This window comes from Oryctolagus cuniculus, chromosome 1 (assembly GCF_964237555.1).
Source record: "Oryctolagus cuniculus chromosome 1, mOryCun1.1, whole genome shotgun sequence".
Lineage (NCBI taxonomy): Eukaryota > Metazoa > Chordata > Mammalia > Lagomorpha > Leporidae > Oryctolagus > Oryctolagus cuniculus.
In genome coordinates this window covers 156324932-156344314 of record NC_091432.1, presented here as the reverse complement: position 1 = coordinate 156344314, position 19383 = coordinate 156324932, and the positions used below count along the sequence as shown (strand labels likewise).

The following is a 19383-nucleotide window of genomic DNA, read 5'->3' as shown; positions in this document are numbered from 1 at the left end:
TTAGCCTAGTGAGCCATGGCACTGGCCACCTAGAATTTCATTTGCAATTGTACTCCATAAATACTGTGAGAAAAATGTAGGAGGAACATTCTTTACTCTGTTAAAATTGCCAAGGAAGATGTGTGTGTGTGTGTGTGTGTGTGTGAGAGAGAGAGAGAGAGAGAGAGAGAGAGAGAGAGAGAGAGAATCTTCCATCCACTGGTTCACTCCCCGAATGGCTGCAATAGCTGGGGCTGGGCCAGGATAAAGTCAAGAGCCAGGAACTTATCAAGGTCCCCCACATGGATGGAAGGGACACAAGCGATTAAGCTATAATTTGCTGCTTTCCCAGCACTTTTTGCGGAAAGAAGAAGAGGAGTACAACTGTCACACAAGTATAGGCATCCCAAGCTACAGCTTAACCTGCTATTCCACAATGCCAGTTCTGTGCTATACAATTCAAATAGGCTATCCAACTGATCAGTCTATATGCAAAAAATTATCCTCATTTAAGGTATGATATTGCCATTTGCATGAGGAAACCAATTTAGACTAATTTGAACATAGTTTAACTGCAAGTGAATATTGGAATTGTGATCTGAAGACTTATTTGTTTTGGACCTAAGTTTTTCTTTTCATGTTTCCTTTCTTTACTTTTACATATTTTTTTTAGTCAAATGAATTTACCATCAGTTAGTGATCTTCAAATTAGCAAAATTATAATAACAAACCTCATAGAAAGGTGGGACCAAGGATGGTTCAGCAGATAAAGTAGAACAACTCAGCATATTTCAAACAGGCAAATCCTTGGATCAGGAAAAATATAGGCAGAGAGAAGAGGAGACTTTGCCATGTTATCATTAAAAACATCATGTCTTTGCAAACTCAAACAGACTGACAAAATAATGAAAGAAAGAAGATAAATGTAATTGTACTTTTGACAAGGAGAACATGAAGATTCCACAGCCAGTAGTTTAGGTCAGAATATTGGAGAGGTGTTTTTTTTTGTTTTTGTTTTTTTTTTTTTTTTTTTTTTTCCATTTAAGTAGATTGTGATCAACCGCAGCTCAATTGCTTTACTTAAAAAAAATTGTGGGCTAATAGGACAACTGTAAATTGAGCATCAAGTCTTTTCTGCACACCAAACTGGGGGATTATATCAAAGGGATGACTTCTTTGTGGTCCACACTGACTTTGAGTCTGGCCCAGAGTGTAGGAGGGTGGTAGGGTACCCTTTTAGGCCTGTGAAGTGCTCCTCTTCCTTCCCTCTATCTTGATGCCTGGACTCAATCTGCCTAGGCAGAGCACCAACCAACTTCTATTGGGCAGGCAGCTGGCTCTGGGAAAGCCAGCGTTCTATCTGAATATGGGAAAGGCTTGCGGGGCGGAGGGCAGACCCCTTGCTCCCTGTAACTGTGGGAGTTCTGCACACTATGACTGTCAAAATTCTATTTTTAGAGAAAGACAGACATAGAGATCTCCCATCACTGATTTATTACTCAAAAGGCAACTGGTCCAAGCCAAAGCAAGGAACTGGGAACCCAGTCTGGGTCTCCCATATAGGTGGCAAGGACTCAACTACTTGAGCCATCGCCTGCTTCCTCTAGTGTGCACATTAGCAGGAAGCTGAATTGAGGAACAGAGCCAGGATTCATATGCAGACACTCAGATATGAGACGCAAGCACCTTAAAAACTTATCAAACGTCTACTCCCCCGATTGCTTCTATTTTCATTGCAACAAAGAGAGTAGTCCATATCAAAGACAAAATTCTCAAGAAAATGTTTTGAAATATCATATAGATAACAGTAATAATAAATTGATTTATTGTTACTAAAATAACTGTATCCAAAGAGAATGACTTAAAGATAATGACATTAGCTGAAAAGATTTTTTTTGTGTGTGTAGACGCATGTTCAAACCTCTAACATGAATGAATGCATAATTTTTAAATATGGGGATAACACATTACATTCAGGAATATAAAAATGTGACACATGGAAATATATGATGAAATTAAGAGCCAGACCTAAGAGGGTTACACATAAATAAATGATGCAAGTCTTAGCAATTTAATTTAACAAGAACTTCATGGAGACTTAACCTAGTCACAGCTTGTGTATTTAACATTGAAGACTTTTAGAACTAAGCACATATTAATTAGCAGTGATACTATGATTTTTAGTAACCTATACTTTATTAATAATCACCAAGACCAGGGAACTTCATAAAGTTCATTGAAAATGGAATATAGAACTATAAGTTTTGTTTATTTTGATGCAAAAAAAATTTGATCCATACAGAGGGCGGAGGTCACCTGGGATGTGGCAATAAGGAGGTTACAAGTGAAAATTTCCAGCAAACAGAAAAATCACTGGAAAAAAATCCCAAGCGTTAAAGAAATCATTGGTGAAAAATCCCTAACTGTAAGTGGAAAATAAACCTAATCAGTGGCAATCTTCATGTATATACAGATATGTCCCAGGTGGTAATCTGTAGACAGCAGCCAGGTAGCCATTAGCTAATCCTAACTGCCCACTGCACCCTTTCAGTGTATGAAATATATCTAACTCAGTTCAATAGTCCTTCCTTCCTCTCTCTTCCTTCCTTCCTTCCTTCCTGTCTTCCTCCCTCCCTCCCTCCCTCTCTCTTTCTCTCTCTTTTTCTTTCTCTTTCTACTTTCTTTCTTTCATTTATTTTTTCTTCCCTCCCTCCCTCCCTCCCTCCCTCCCTTCCTTCCTCCCTTCTTCCTTCCTTTTTTTCTTTCTTTCTTTCCTTCTTTCTTTCTTCCTTTCCCTCTCTCTGAGTGCTGGTGAACTCTATCTTGACCCATAATACCCCCCCAATTGGTCACTTCCCAAAACACATTTTCATAATATGTATTTTCCATGACCTTCTAAAATATTTGAAGTACAACTATACTTGACAAAGAATTAAATGTAAACAATGCACTATAATTTTTACTCAGCAAGATCAGTTTGGGACAACAGTACAGTAAGAGAAGACTGGAGCGGATCAGCTGGAAGATGGAGCAGGGAGCACATTTTCCAATTGAAGTGATTACTCACAATATTTCAAGGTCATGTGACAACATGCTGGTTAGTAGCATTATGAAATAAAGGTATCAGAGAAATCAGGGTGAGGTAAAGTTCATGAAATTGGCTGAGTTCACTCAAAGATCTATACTTTTCTATGCATTCATTCATAAACAGAACAAAACTGAAAGAGCCTGGCTGTTTTCTGTCCTATACCCCATTTCCTCATCATTCATTTTAATTGTTTAGAATGTGCTGTGTATATGCACACACACACATGTTCATGTTTGATATTTTTCAAGTATACTGAAGGATATCCATAGATGGCATTTGTCAACCCCTCTTTCTTTCTTTCTTTTGTTTTTTATTTGGCTGATAATGCATTTGGGTAAAGTATATTGTACCAAGGACACGCTATACCCAGCCCAGGAACCTAAAAACTCTTAGACTGATATAGTTCATTAGATTTACTACAAAAGCACCTCGTGAAAGCATCAATATTTACATTATTCAAAAATAATTTATGATGATCCATAGGATAAATTTCTCTCAAGTCTCAATCTTCATCACATGGTTATACTTCATCTTTGATAATATTCTAAGTTATGGATTGTAAGAATGTTTGATTTATCCACTATTATTTATTCTTTTATACTGGTTAGTTAAATTCACAGATAAACAGAAGAACTGGTGCTCTGTCAGTTATAACTTGCATTTTAAATATTTATTTATTTATTTATTTATTTATTTATTTTGATAGGCAGAGTGGACAATGAGAGAGAGAGACAGAGAGAAAGGTCTTCCTTTTGCCATTGATTCATCCGCCAATGGCCGCCGCGGCCAGCGCACTGCGCTGATCCGAAGGCAGGAGCCAGGTGCTTCTCCTGGTCTCCCATGGGGTGCAGGGCCCAAGCACTTGGGCCATCCTCCACTGCACTCCCTGGCCACAGCAGAAAGCTGGCCTGGAAGAGGGGCAACTGGGACAGAATCCGGCACCCCGACCGGGACTAGAACCCAGTGTGCCGGCGCCGCTAGGTGGAGGATTAGCCTATTGCGCCAGAGCGCTGGCCTTTAAATATTTATCTTACTGGTTTTTGTCCTTAATCTTTGCATTTTTCCATCTTCCCAGTTTTTAAAATATTGTCTTAGACTTGACTTCATTATCATATTCTTTGGAACAAGTTTCACATGTCCAAGCAAATGAATAAATATAAATATATAAATAACTTACTTGTACAATAAATGCATAATTCTCAACTTTCCAATAGTATAAAGACTTTATACAAGCCTATTATAAAATCTAAAAAAAAATTAAAGTTTTTTTACAAAACAACTTAGAGTAATTATATGCACCTATTTCACATCCATCTTTTTCATCAAAGGCACTCTTTTTCATGGCTCATCTTTCTCCCCTTCCATTACTGGTATGTCTGACTGTGAAGGCAAGGGCGCTTCTTTCAGATTGAAACTCCTTGGAGTTAGTTTCTCCCATGGAGTGGTTTCCATGTGTACTGTATACGGTTCTGTGCAAACTCTACTTCAAAGAAGAAGAAAAAAACCTTTTTAAATTCAATCCCTACATAGGGAAGCACTAAGATCAGCAAATTCAACCATAGAACTCATAGGTCCTTCTCACCCTGAAACCATGTAATAAACTTTATAGCCATTATAATCCTATCATAGGCTGTGCATGTCTATAACACTGGCAATAGGAGAATGTGGGACTCATGTTATTCTTGTCTTGACACGTCCTACCCAACCAAGGGAGGCTGCAGAGTTTCAAGAGCTGCAAACAGACAGGAATCAATTATGTTTACTAGAAGGTTGAATTGCTTCTTATGACCTCTTATAATAAAATATTTATTCAGCATGACTAATTGCTAATTAAAAATAATTGTAAAGAAAAATAATTGCTTATTTTGGATGTACAAAAGCTAATGCCAGTAACTTATATTGTGTCCACTTCTTTTGCTTCCAGGAAAATGGTTATTTGCTTATTTAACAAAGTTAATGTAATTTAGCTGAGATACGTTTTCACCTTGGGTATTACACTTTTCTATATAGAAATATCAAAGAAATTTAAATGTGTTCTCAATTAAATGCACTGGCCCAGTTTCCAAAGCTAAACTGAGTTTCTCCAATCATAGTTCAAATATTTCAATCTTCCTATGATATTTGTTGTTCTGTGTTAAGCTAAGAAAGCATCAAAAATGGTAGAATAGTTCCTGAGTGATCTTGATCATTGTTATTGTTTGGGTAATTTTGTCTCTCCCCAAATCGTGTAGAAATTTGACAGGTTAACAGTTAATGGACTAATTGAATGGTTGCTGGATTAAGGATGGAGACTTCATTTAAATATGGTATCTCAGAAATAGGCCAAATCAGAGGTCTTTAGCTCAGTAGAGGCTTACCCTCTGAGTGTAGCTGTCCTGAGAAGGTTGATTATAAAAGTCAGGAGAGCTTCCTTTCTCTCTGCTTCCTGGCTTGCCATGTGATTCTCCCTCTTCACACAAACTACAATTCACCACACGTAGCAAACACCAGACCAATGGGGCTGCCCTTTGAACCTCCAAAGCCATGAGCAGAAATAAATCTCATTCCTTCCTAAGTATCTCCTCTGAGTTATTTTAACTGAAGTGATGAAAAGCTGACTATTACAATTATCAAAAATGGTTGGCATATAGAAGGACTGTGACTCACACTCCTGCAATATGCACAAGTTTCTTTAAGAGAAAACCCTCAAAGTGATAAAAATAAAACACTTTTGTGAAGATACTATCTGGCAAATTTCAACCAGCAAATACTATGACAGTGAAACCCCAAATCACAGGCAATATTATCCTCATTTTTCCTTACAACAGTAGCCTTCCCTAAACAAGTCAAAGGTCATTCATCTGAATTAGCGTTCTTAATTCATCTTGTGATCACGGTGCTGTGGCTTCCCCTCTAACATTACTACTACTCAGAGCCACAGAAGCCAATGCAGCCTCACTCATTATTCCCAGTACTGCTATTTAATGTCAACTTCAAAAATGGAAGCACACGAGGAAAGAAATGTTCCTGCTGTGTCTGTCTTGGTTCCGTAGGCTTATCGGGTGATTCGTATGGAAATACAAACTGTAGGAATAATATTTCAGGGAAAGATGCAGAAAAATCTTTATTGATGAGTAGAAGGCTGGGTCACTGCATTCACATCCATCCCATTGCAAATGAAATCTACAATTTAAATGGCACACCCTGTAAATTCAGGCAGGAGGATGCTGGATAGACAGATTCTGGCTACCCCACTGGGTGGGGCAGATAGTTGAATTCCTGACTTGTTTTCTATTCACAGATAGCACCATAGTGTTTTATTTAATTGTTTTCCATAATATTTGCTGCCTGAAGGTAACAATACTACATATTATGATAAATTTTGGAGGATACCATATGTGGTTGGACCAGCAGTGTCTTTAATGAGCAGATCTAGACAGTAGGTACTATTAATTCTTCTCTATCTGTCATTCATAGGAAAAAATCATCAGTGGTAGGAAAGTTTCTCTGTACAATTTTGATTTTTCATGCTTCTACACAACAGTTAATGTAAATTTTGAGAGCCTTCATCCAAGGTGCATTTTTCCCAGTGTTGTAGTATTTGGCTAGCTTGTCTGTGATTGTGCAATTTGGTAGCAATTCCCATTTACAATCAACTGAAACACAACGATGGCCCTTAAAGAAAGGTATTTAAAAAAGACAGAAACTTACAGAATGCAAAGAAATAGGAAGGGAAAAAAGGAGAAAATGTTTTGTACAGGCATAGTTTGAACTGTAAATGAGAACAGAGGTATCTTCTGAAAACTTCAGATTGCTTTGTATCTACCTGCTTGAATTGTAAATATCATTTCATTCTTATGGAAAACCCCTTAGCAAAACAGTAAATCATGCTTGAGTTGAACATGTCACTTTCTCACTTCAGTTTGTCATTTTGAATATTTGTTATCACTGAGGCTACAGTGTATGTTAAGAGACCTACATTTAGAAAATTCTGTGCTGTTAATGCTGGTCTCCAAATTAAAATAAATTACTTTTTTTTCATGAAATGAAGGTTAAAAACAAATCACTTTAGTATACTCACCAGATCGTCACTATGCCTCATTATGATGTGAAATCTCCATTTTCCAAAAGAACACATATGCCACCCAAACCAATTTTGCTATTTTTTTTCAAACTCTTGGAAGCTGATCATAAGGAAGAAGAAGCAATAAAATAAAAGTAGTTTCAGGACCAAGGCATGCCACTTTGGGTTTATTATTTGCCTAGGTTTTCAGCATATATTTTTCCCATCAGGTAGTACGCAAACATGAGCAAGATTAATCATTTTACTCAACACCTTTATGAAATTTAGCATATTATTGTTTGTGAGTGTGTAAGTCAATCCACCATGGTAAGAGAAACATTTGAGGAACCAAAATCTTTTGAAAAATCAGTGGAATACACCTAATCTTGTTAAGGGTAAAAGAAATCACCTTTATTCAATGTCTGATTATGTAATTAGAAAAAAGTAAAATTGAAATTTGATTTTGCATATCTGCTTTCTATCTGACATAGCAATATTTCTTAACATATGGAAATTAGAGGTTTTTTAGGTTCACCTCAAAGAGGAAGAAATAAAATTTGTTCATTGATTAATTTTAATTTGGAGGCTAGGTCTTATTCAACTACACCTTCCACAATATAATGAAATCATAAGTAGTAAGCAATTACAACATGATGAATACTGTTCTGAATTCCTAAGGTGTAGAAGAACAAGATTTCAGCAATGTGGCAGAAATAAAGGAGATGCAATATCATACATTATAAGATGCAAGTCACTGCTTTCCAATCAATGTTTCTGTGATGATAGAAATATTTGATATATGTACTGAGCGAAGTGATAGGCATTGGCTCAAAATGGCAATTGGCCACTTGAAATATGGTTAGTAAAATGAAAGAAATAAAATTTTATTCTACTTTAACTTATATTTAGTCACATGAAGCTAGTGGCTGCCAACTGGAGACTGTGCAATTCTAAGTACTTCAGGATTAAACAGAGTAATTCCATGGAGGAAGGTTTAAGAAGAGCATTCCAGGGAAAGAAATGACTTACAAAATGTACAAATGTGAAACCAAATGGGCAGGCCGGCATTGTGGCACACTGGGTTCAGCCACCACCTAATATGCCGGTTTTTTATATGAACACTAGTTTGAGTCTTGACTGCTCCACTTACAATCCAGCTTCCTGCTAATGTGCCTGGGAAAGCAGTGGAAGATGGCCCAAGTTTTTGGACACCTATCACCCATGTGAGAGACCCAGATGGAATTCAAGGCTCCCTATTTCGTCTGCGGAATGAACTAGTGGATTGAAGATCTCTCTCTCTCTCTATTTCTCTCTCTCTTTCTATCCATCTCTTTCTGTAATTGTACCTTTCAAGTGAATAAATGCATATATAAACAAAACAAGAAGTGGAACCAAGAAATAGAGAAAGAGCCACTTTGGGCAATTTCGTTACAGGATGCATTCACAAAGGAATTTTCCAGAGAAAGAAGACAGGAATAAAACCAGAGAGTGGATGTTTTTCAAGCACAACCTGGCTACAAATTTTTTAAAAGCATTTTGTTCATTGCCAGAGAAAAGTTTGAACAGTTCCCTCAAACTCCAAATACATAATTTTTTAACCAGAAGTCTAATTAAAGAAATAAGGAATTGGTTTTGAAGAACCTTTAATGAAACTGTTTTATGGACACATATATATGTATACATACATGTATGTATGTGCCTCTGAAACAAGTATTGATAAAAGACAAGCTCTCTTTGTAGGACTTTGAAGGAATAGATTAAAGTGCTCCATTTATGTTCAACTAAGTTATCAGATCTTGACATTCATTGTTTAAAACAAATTTCTTTAAAGACAGTCCAAAGATGGTAGTTATGGTTTTTTGAGGAATTAGCTGAGATTTATATTAATGTATGATGTTCTTTTTCTGGAAACAGCATTATGATCCCTCAGTACTACTGATTATTCATAGGAAGTCAATGACTAAGGGTAAGGCCAAAAGTCATAAAAGAAGTGTGCCTTAGACATGTTTGAGGAACAAAAAAGAGTCCACTGTGGCTAGAGAGAGTGAAAGGTTATCAGTGAGGTAGTGGATGGGAAGTTCCGTAGACGCTGTCAACCCATAGAATATGTTCTGAATATGTCCTGAATGTGATAGAAACCCCTTACAAGGGAACTGCTTGGAACTTCTCATAAATATGATCAGAAAAGATCTTCACCACGACACATTGTAGTCCAACTTCCAACAGAAAAACACAAAGAAAACATTCTAAAATGTGCATGAGAGAAATACCAGATTACTTTCTGACAATCTTCAATTAGAATCACAGCTGATTTCTCATCAGAAACCCTACAGGATGGGAGAGAATGGAAAGACACAGTATAAGTCTTAAAAGAAAAACAGACTGTCAACTCAGAATATTGTAACCTGCAAAACTCTCTTTTATGAATGAAGATGAAATAAGCACATTTCATAACGGATGGAAATTGAATTTGTCAACACTCATCCAGCCTAACAATGATATTTAAGAATGTGCTGCACACAGAAACACAGAAAAATAGTCATCATTATTGAAGCATGCCAAGGCAGAAGTTCTCCCAGTAGAAGTACAAAGGAAATCCAAGGCAAACAATAGGCATATTTAAGAAAATTGTTAGGGCAAAGTCATTACTTATCATTAATAACCTTGAATGCAAATGACCTAAATTCTCCAATTAAAAGATACAGACTGGATAAATGGATTAAAAAACAAGATCCATCTCTTTACTGACTACAAGAAACACCTCACTAACAAAAATACATGCAGACTGAAAGTGAAAGGATGGAAAAAGATACTCCATGTTAATGGAATGCAAAAATGAGAAGATGTAGCCATGCTAAGATCAGAAAAATAGTCTTTTACACAGAAGCTCTGTTAAAAGAAACAAAGAAGGGCAATTTGTAACGATTAGGGATCAACTCAATATGAAGAGCTGGCTATAATAAATGCATATGCACACAATGCCAGAGCACATGGCTATTTAAAACAAATGTTAATGGATCTTAAGGAAGACACAGACTCCAATAACAATAGTATTGGGGGACATAAACACTCCACTTTCATCAAAGGACAAATCAACTAGGAAAAACAAAACAAAACAAAACAAAACAACAACAGAACACAGCTAATCTAACTATGGATCAAATGGACTTTACAGATTTCTACAGAACCTTTCATCCCACTGTTGCAGAATACACATTCTTTCCATCAGTGCATGGAACTTTATCTAGGATAGACCATATGTTGGCCATAAAGTAAGTCTCAGCAAATTCAAAAATACCAAAATCCTATCATGCATCATCTCTGATCACAGTGGAATGAAGCTGGAAATCAACAACTCAAGAGTCTCTAGGACATATGCAAAAACATGGAGATTGAACAACATGCCTCTGAATGAACAGTGTATCACAGAAGAAATCAAAATAGAAATCAAAATATTTCTGGAGGGACTGGCACAGTGGCATAGTGGGTAAAGCCACTGCCTGCAGTGCCAGCATCCTATATAGGTGCCGGTTCTAGTCCCAGCTGTTCCACTTCCGATCCACCTCTTTGCTATGGCCTGGGAAAGCAGTAGAAAATACCCAAGTCCTTGAGGCCCTAAACCCTCATGGGAGACTCAGAAGAAGCTCCTGGCTCCTGGCTTCGAATCAGCACAGCTCTGGCCATTGCGGTCAATTGGGGAGTGAGCCAGTGGATGGAAGACCCCTCTCTCTGCCTCTCTGTCTCCTCTGTGTATAACTCTGACTTTCAAATAAATAAATAAATCTTAAAAAATATTTCTGGGGGCCGGCACGGTGGCACAGGTTAATCCACCACCTGTAGCGCTGGCATCCCATGGGGGTGCCGTTTCTAGTACTGGCTATTTCTCTTACAATCAAGCTCTCTTCTATGGCCTGGGAAATCAGTGGAGGATGGCGAAAGTCCTTGGTCCCCTGAACCCCTGTGGGTGACCAAGGAAGCTCCTGGTTCCTGGCCTCTGATCAGCCCAGCTCCGACCATTGTGGCCATTTGGGGAGTGAACCAACAGACAGAAGACCTTTCTCTCTGTCTCTCCCTTTCACTGTCTATAACTCTACCTCTCAAATAAATAGATTAAATCTTTAAAAAATATTTCTCTAAGCAAATGAAGACTCTAGTATTACATATCAAAAAATAAGGGCTATAGCAAATGCATTGTAAGAGGGAAGTTTGTAGCAATTTGTGCCTACATCAAGAAATTAGAAAGGCATCAAATAAATGAGCTACAAAAGCATCTCAAGAACCCAGAAAAAAAAAAAAAACTTCAAATTAGTAGAAGGAAAAAAATAGCTAAAATTAAAGAAGAAACAAAATTGAAACAAAAAATATAGAAGATCAAGGAAATGAAGAGCTGGTATTCTGAAAAAATAAACAAAGTCAATATAACATTGGTCCAACTAACAAAAAAAAAAAGGGAGGGAGAAGACCCAAATCAATGAAATCAGAGATGAAAAAGAAAATGCAACAGAAATCAAAAGAATCATCAGGAATTACTATGAAGTGTTGTATGTCAACAAATTGGGAAACCTAAAAGAAATGGGTAGATTCTGGGTATATACAACCCACAAATTTGAGTCATGAAAACAGAAAACATATACAGACAAATAACCAAACCAGACAAATAACCAAGACATAAAGCAAAGCCCAGGACCACATGACTACACTGCTGATTTCTACAAGACATGTAAGAAAAACTTATTCCAATTCTTTTCAAGCTATTCAAAACAATTGAAAGGAAGAGAATCCTCCCAAACTCCTTCTATGATGCCATAATCACCTTAATTCCAAAACCAGGAAATGATACAATAGAGAAGGAAAACTATAGACCAATATGCCTGATGAACATAGACGTAAAAATCATCTACAAAATACTAGTTAATCAAATCCAACAACACATCAGATAGATTATTCACCAGGACAAAGAGGGAATTATCCCTGGTATGCAGGGATGGTTCAGCATTCACAAATCAATAAATGTGATACATCATTTTAATGAACTGTAGAACAAAAACCATATTATTCTCTCAACAGATGCAGAGAAAACGTCATAGAATGCAACATCCTTTCCTGATGAAAACCTTAAGCAAATTGAGTATAAAAGAAACATTCTTCAAGACAATCAAGACAACTTATAACAAACCTGCAGCCAGCATCTTACTGAATAGAGAAAAGTTGGAAGCATTTCCACCTATATCTGGAACCAGTGAATGATTCCACTTTCACCACGGCTATTCGATATAGTTCTGGAAGTTTTAGCCAGATCAATCAGACCAGAAAAAGAAATCAAAGGGATCCAAATTGGAAAGGAGGAAGTGCAGATGACATGATTCCCTATTTGCAGATGACATGATTCTACATAGAGGGGAACTTAAAAACTCCACTAAGAGAGTATTTGAACACATAAAAGAGTTTGGTTAAGTGGCAAGATATAAAATTAACACAACAAATCAATAACCTTTGTATGCATAGAAAATGCCAAGGCTGAGAGAGCACATCTAAGATCAATCCAATTCAAAATAGCTACAAAAATTTAAATGTCTTGGAATAAATTTAACCAAGGTAGTGAAATACCTCTATGATAAAAATTACCAAGCATTATAGAAAGAAATAGAAGAAAACACAACAAATGGAAAAATCATCATGTTCATAGGTTGGAAGAATAAATATTAATAAAATGTCCAAACTACTGAAAGCAATTTACGGATTCAATGCAACCCAGTTAAAATACCAATGACATTCTTCTCAGTCCTAAAGAAAACCATGCTAAAATTCATATGAAAACACAAGAGTACCCAAATAGGTAAAGCAATCTTAAAGAACAAAAACAAAGCTGGAGGCATCACAATACTACATTTCAGTACATACTAGAGGGCAGTTATAATCAAAACAGCCTGGCACTGGCATAGAAATAAATATATGGACCAGTGGAATAGTATAGAAATTCCATGAATTAATCCACACATCTACAACCAAATAATCTTTGACAAAGATGGTAAAAATGAATCCTTGTAGAAAAGGTAGTCTCTTCAGCAAACGGTCCTGGAAAACTGGATCTCTGCATGCAGAAGTATAAAACAAGAAACCAAGGAAATAAGACTCCCACCTTATACCTTATACAAAAATCAACTAAAATTAGGTCAAAGACCTAAATGTACAACCTGACACCATCAAATGACTAGAGAACAGTGGAGAAATTCTGCAAGATATTGGCATAGACAAAGGCTTCTTAGAAAATACCCTAGAAACACAAGCAATCAAAACAAAACTAGACAAATAGAATTGCATCATGCTGAGATGCTTATGCACTGCAAAAGAAACACTCGGAAAATTTAAGAGACAACCAACTGAATGGGATAAAATATTTGCAAACTATGGAACTGACCAAGGATTGATATCCAGAATCTATAAAGAGCTCAAGAAACTCAACAACAACAAAGCAAAAAATCCAGTTATTAAATGGGCAGAGGACATGAGCAGGCATTTTTCAAAGGATGAAATACATATGGCAAACAGACCTATGAAAACATATGAAAACATGCTCAGGTTCACTTGCCATCAGGAAAATGCAAATAAAAGCCACAATGGGGATTCACCTCACCAAAAAAAAAAAAAAAAACCACAGCTGCTTGCAAAGATGTGGAGAAAAGTACCTGAATACACTGTTCACAGGAACATAAAATAGTAAAATCATTATGGAAGACAGTATGGAAATTCCTCAGTAATTTGAAAATACATCTACCATATAATCTAGTTACCAAATCCTGGCAATTTACCCAAATAAAATGAAATCAGTATATGAAAGTTATTTGTGCCCTCATATTTATAGCAGCGCAATTCACAATGGCTAAGATATGCAATTAACCAATATGTCCATCCAGGTAGACACACATGATGAAAAGATATTCACCCCTAAAAAAAGATTGAAATCCTTTCTTTTCAACAAAATGGATGCAATTGGAGACCATTATGCTTAGTGAAATTAGCCAGTCCCAAGAAGACAAATATCATATATTTTCCCTGATATGTGGTAGTTAATATAGAATACAAAAAAGTGTATGAGTGAAATTGACGTCTTATGATTTGAATATTGTTTATAGCCCTTGTCTATATTTATTTGGAACAGGGTCCAGCTACTTTTTACTAGCTCTACATTATGGTTGTGGTGTATTAACCCTGTGATTATAAAATAAATTTAAAGTATGTTATTGTAAAAATTAAAGAAAAAAAAAAGAAAGAAAGGGGGGATTGAGGGAGAAAAAGAGGGAAGGAAGTATGCTTACCTTCTTAGAACTGTATCTATGAAGTACTTGGAATCTGTTCTCTTTATATTAATAAAAAATTTTAAAATTAAAAAACATCACAACAGAAATTGACTAATGCATGAATAGTCATTTCTGATCTGAGCTTCAATTGATTTTCTGGCATCATTCGATGAAAAGCAATTCAGGCCAGCATTGTAGTATTGCTGCTGACCGCAATGCCAGCTTTCATATGGGTCTCAGTTTGTGTCCTGGCTGTTCCACTTCTGACTCAACAGAAGATGGAGCAGCAGAAGTTGACCCAAGCGTCTGGGCCCCCACACCCATGAGGGAGCTCTGGAAGGAATTCTACCCTACAGCTTTCATCCTGGTGTAGCCCAGCTGTTGCAGCCATCTGGGAAGTAAGCCAGCAGATGGATGATCTCTCTCTGTCTCTCCCTCTCTTGAACTATAATTTTTAAATAAATAAAAAAATAATTTTTTTTTTTTTTTTGGACAGGCAGAGTGGACAGTGAGAGAGAGAGACAGAAAGAAAGGTCTTCCTTTGCCGTTGGTTCACCCTCCAATGGCCGCCGCCAGCGCGCTGCAGCCGGCGCACCACGCTGATCTGATGGCAGGAGCCAGGTGCTTCTCCTGGTCTCCCATGGGGTGCAGGGCCCAAGCACCTGGGCCATCCTCCACTGCACTCCCTGGCCACAGCAGAGAGCTGGCCTGGAAGAGGGGCAACCGGGACAGAATCCGGCGCCCCAACCGGGGCTAGAACCTGGTGTGTGGGCGCCGCAAGACGGAGGATTAGCCTAATGAGCCACGGCGCCAGCTTAAAAATAAATCTTTTTTAAAAGCATTTAATTCATTTAGAGTTGTTTTGATGATTATCAATCTATAGTATGTGTTAGTTTACAATTTCATCAGATATTTGATATTCAATATATTCAGTGTAACATTCCAAAGACACATAGATTTGTGTTAGAAAAAAGAACTTTTAAATACAAGAGTATTTAAAAATATTTAACATTGGAAGGAATAAATCAAGGGAAGATTAACATTTGAAGACATGTTTTCAAAATATTATGGGATGAATTTGCCTATTAGAAATAGAATACTATTTTGAGAGTTTTCAAATGTTGAATTACAATCTGTTTTTATTACTTTTGATGCAACCCATCTCTTCAAACTGGTTGTCATACAGCATTAAAATGGAAAGAAATCCTACTAAAAGACACAATAACTGCCCAGTATAAAAATTTAATTCAGCAAAATTACTCACAATGTTAAGTGTAAAAGGAAGAAATCATTTTAAATTCTAGTCTTATGAAAGTGTTTTAGGCTTTATGTATCAAAACACAAAGTAAATTATTTTACTTTATTTTGTTCTTTTGTTCATAATGAATATAATTTAATTATTCTAATTTGCTTTTTATAATATTTTTTAAAAACCATATAAACCAGAATTCAGCTACTTCTTATAGCACAGAATTCATCTGTGTGATCATTTATGTTGTCCAGTTTAATCCAAATGGACATTACATCTCATGAGCTTTGCTTGATATTCTTCCAATTTTTAAATGAATTCTGTCGTCAAATAAGCTTGGGAAATGATTTCTCACAGAGAGAAGCTGAGGCATACTTAAAGGCTTTTAGCTATGTGTTGGTCACCACAAAACACTTTTGGAGTAACTCAGACTGTAGAATTTTGCGAATATTATGTGCTTCATTGCCAAAATTTAAAATCAGACATATTGTTGCATCACATTTGTTTAAAGTATGCAGGAAGATGAATAGAGATATAAAATCAAGAAGTTGACATCGAATTATTTTTCAAAATATGAGCATTTATAGAGCATAGGTGATAGAAAATTCTTAGATGGAATGAAGAATAGAATTTTCGGTTGTTATAGATCTAGATCTATAGAAAAAAACCCCAAGACTCAGTGAATGTTATGGATAGACATTTGTGTATATATTTAACTCCATCTTTCAAAGATTTATTTATATGGAAGGCAGAACAATGCAGAGAGAGAGAGAGAGAGAGAGAGAGAGAGAGAGAATCTTCCACTACTTGCACTGCTTGTTTACTCCTTAAATGGTCCCAGCCGCTACGGCTGGGCCAGGCTGAAGCCAGGACAGACACTCAAAACAAGCCTCCCACATGTGTGGTGGCAGCCCGTGTACTGGGGTCATCTTATGGTTGCCTTTCCAGGCACATTAACAGAAATTTAGATTAAAAGTGAAATAGCTGGCACTCAAACTGGCACTCAGATTTGAGCTATGGATGTCTATGAGCAATGGCTTAATCTGCTGCACCACAGCACAAGTCCCAGTCATTATTACGGCCTTGCTATTTTTCACTCTGCTTCTTATCAGAAATTCCAAGATGAGCTTTCACAAAAAGCATCACATTACTCACTGGTTTGCAATACACAATTTCCAGGCCAGCAGTATCAGCATAGCCTGGGAACTGGTTAGAAGTGCAAAGTTTTAGACAACACTCAGATATACTGAATCAGAAACCCTGTATTTATTGTCCAGTTATTTATGTTTTTTATTAAACTCTCAGCTGATACTGATGCATGTTAGCTTATGATAATCACTGACCCAGCTCATGTTTCTATGCTCATCCGTTAGGAAATTAAGACCCAGATAAGGAGGCAATTTTGGAATGCAGATTAAAATTAATGTTTGCACCCTGCCAGCCTTCACTGCATCCGCAGCTCTACTTGGGGTGTTCTTAAAAACCTAGTTTTCCTGTCAAGCATCAGTTGACTTTTTTTCCTCATGAGAGCAGTGGTTTTGTTAAAAGAGCCACTGTATGCTTATGCTTATAGGACACAAGGGAAAATGGCTTTATTCTTAGCTCCTTTGGCAGCTAATAATTTCCCTAAGTAAATCTGGCTAATAGCATTGAGGAAAGAATGTCTGACCAAATTCTGGCCTTGAAGGTAAAAGGAAACTTCTAAGAAGGGATTTTTAGGAAGCTGTACTACCCCTTATAACATCTTCTTATAACATTGCCTTTTTGAGATAGGATAGCTCACAGCAACGTTGCTATTACACGGGCCCGGAGGCCGAATGCAGCATATGGAATGTGTTGCAATATTTAAATAAAGAAATCATAAAACTGCATCATTGAGAAGCTAAAAGCAATCAAGTATCAATATGAGTATTAGGTGCCTTTCCTGATGTCCATGCTACCAAGAGACTGAATTATTTGAGATAACATAATGTCTTTATGGTTTAAGCCAGCGTGAGTCAAAGTTTCTACCACTTGGATTTGAAAACATCCTTGAGAGAGAAGTTCAACACTGTCCCATTAGAACTCTTTAATATCCTGCTTTCAACCTATATTTATAGATCATAACAGAGATTAATTTACCTAGTTAAAAGAACTGTAAAGGAGTATAAAATATGGGTTACTCTAATTCCTCTCCTATTATTAAAATGTAAACACTTAACTTTCTGTTTAAATTTTTTGGTGCTTTTTACCATAACCATAAATAATATTCATAATATCTATTAATTGAAAATGTTTAGATAATGTCTCCTTATTTCTAACTATGAAGTACAATTATTTTGTTATATAGCTTGAATTTTCCTTTCACCCACTTACCTCGTATTTTTATGTATTATTGTAGTTTGATTAGTGGTTAGCTTTATAATTTTAACTAAGTAAATGTATTCTCTAGTTTGATCCAATAAATATAAATACAAGTAGTCAATGTTTATTTTCCAGTATATTAGATAATGATGAAAATCATTAATTATTTACTTTTTCATTGTACAAATGAATTAGAATGAGTGGAGTCAGTCAGAAACTGAGGAATAATTTTGTGGTCATGAATCTATCCCATTTAACACAAAAGCTCCCAAGCATTCAGATCAAATAGATTCCTTTACATTTCATCACATGTCACATTTTAGTTTATGCCATATTGGATCATAGCATTCCTTTTTTTTTCATTAAAGATCCAATACTTTTTCCCTTTCCTCCTGGATAGAAGAAAACCTACAGATTCATCTTATTATCTGATACTTCTACATCTCTTGATTTTTCTCTCCCAACAGTTCCATAATGATTTCTCTAAAAAAGCCGTTTATATTTCTTGTCCTAAATTGAACATATAGAAGTCTATGTCAGGAGTGCCGCTGTCTTTTAGGGATCAGTTCTCAAATAAAATTGTGGATTACTTCTATTAATTGGATCTGATCTTTTTCCTTGTGTTCAGTTTCTCTTTCATTGTTCTTTTGCTGGGTCTTCACATCAAATGATGTTTTAAAATTTGTACAGGAATAAACGCTCTGCCCTTGCATAGCTACAAAATTTGCTTAATTTGTGCTCAAGTTCAACATATAGTTTCCAGAGGAATATTCTGAGTTTTTGCCTTGTTGTGTTAGCAGATAGCATTTAGTACGTTTCTTAGAAGTCTGACGCCAATGTTAAACTTTTGTCTTTCTTGGTAACCTGATGTTTCCTCTAGAAGATTAATTTTCTCTTCACACTTCATGTTCTGAAAATTCAGAATAATGTATCAAATTGTGGATATTTCTTCTTGCATTCATTTACTCCTTTGTTCATTAGCTCTAAAATGAACACTGGTGTCCATCAGACTTCCTAACTCCTGTAATGGCCAAGGCTGTGATGGACTCAGCTCCAAGGGGAGCGGATTTGCTGCCCTTGAGTAGAGCTGCAGAGCGGCAGTAACTGCGGACCCAGCACTCTCAGTAACGAATATGACATAAAACTGAAGAAATTCCTTAGGCCCACACTAAAAACAATGGAGTTCAGTGTCAGATAGAAGAATGCAAATTCAGGAAAAATTAAAGTACAAATATGTAACTGATTAAAATAAAAAACAGTTTATAAAAAAAATGGGGGGGAGCTCTGTGGTGTAGAAGGTTATGCCTCTGCCTGCAGTGCTGGCATCCCATGTGGGTGCAGGTTCGAGTCCCAGCTGCTACAATTCTGATCCAGCTGCTAGCTG

General features: G+C 36.5%; 1 pseudogene; it reads right to left on the bottom strand.

Moving 5' to 3' along the window:
• The window catches only part of LOC138846183 (cyclin-dependent kinases regulatory subunit 1 pseudogene), a 130241-nt pseudogene extending 111335 nt beyond the window's left edge, over positions 1-18906 (bottom strand).
• Between the last annotated feature and the right edge of the window lie 477 nt (positions 18907-19383).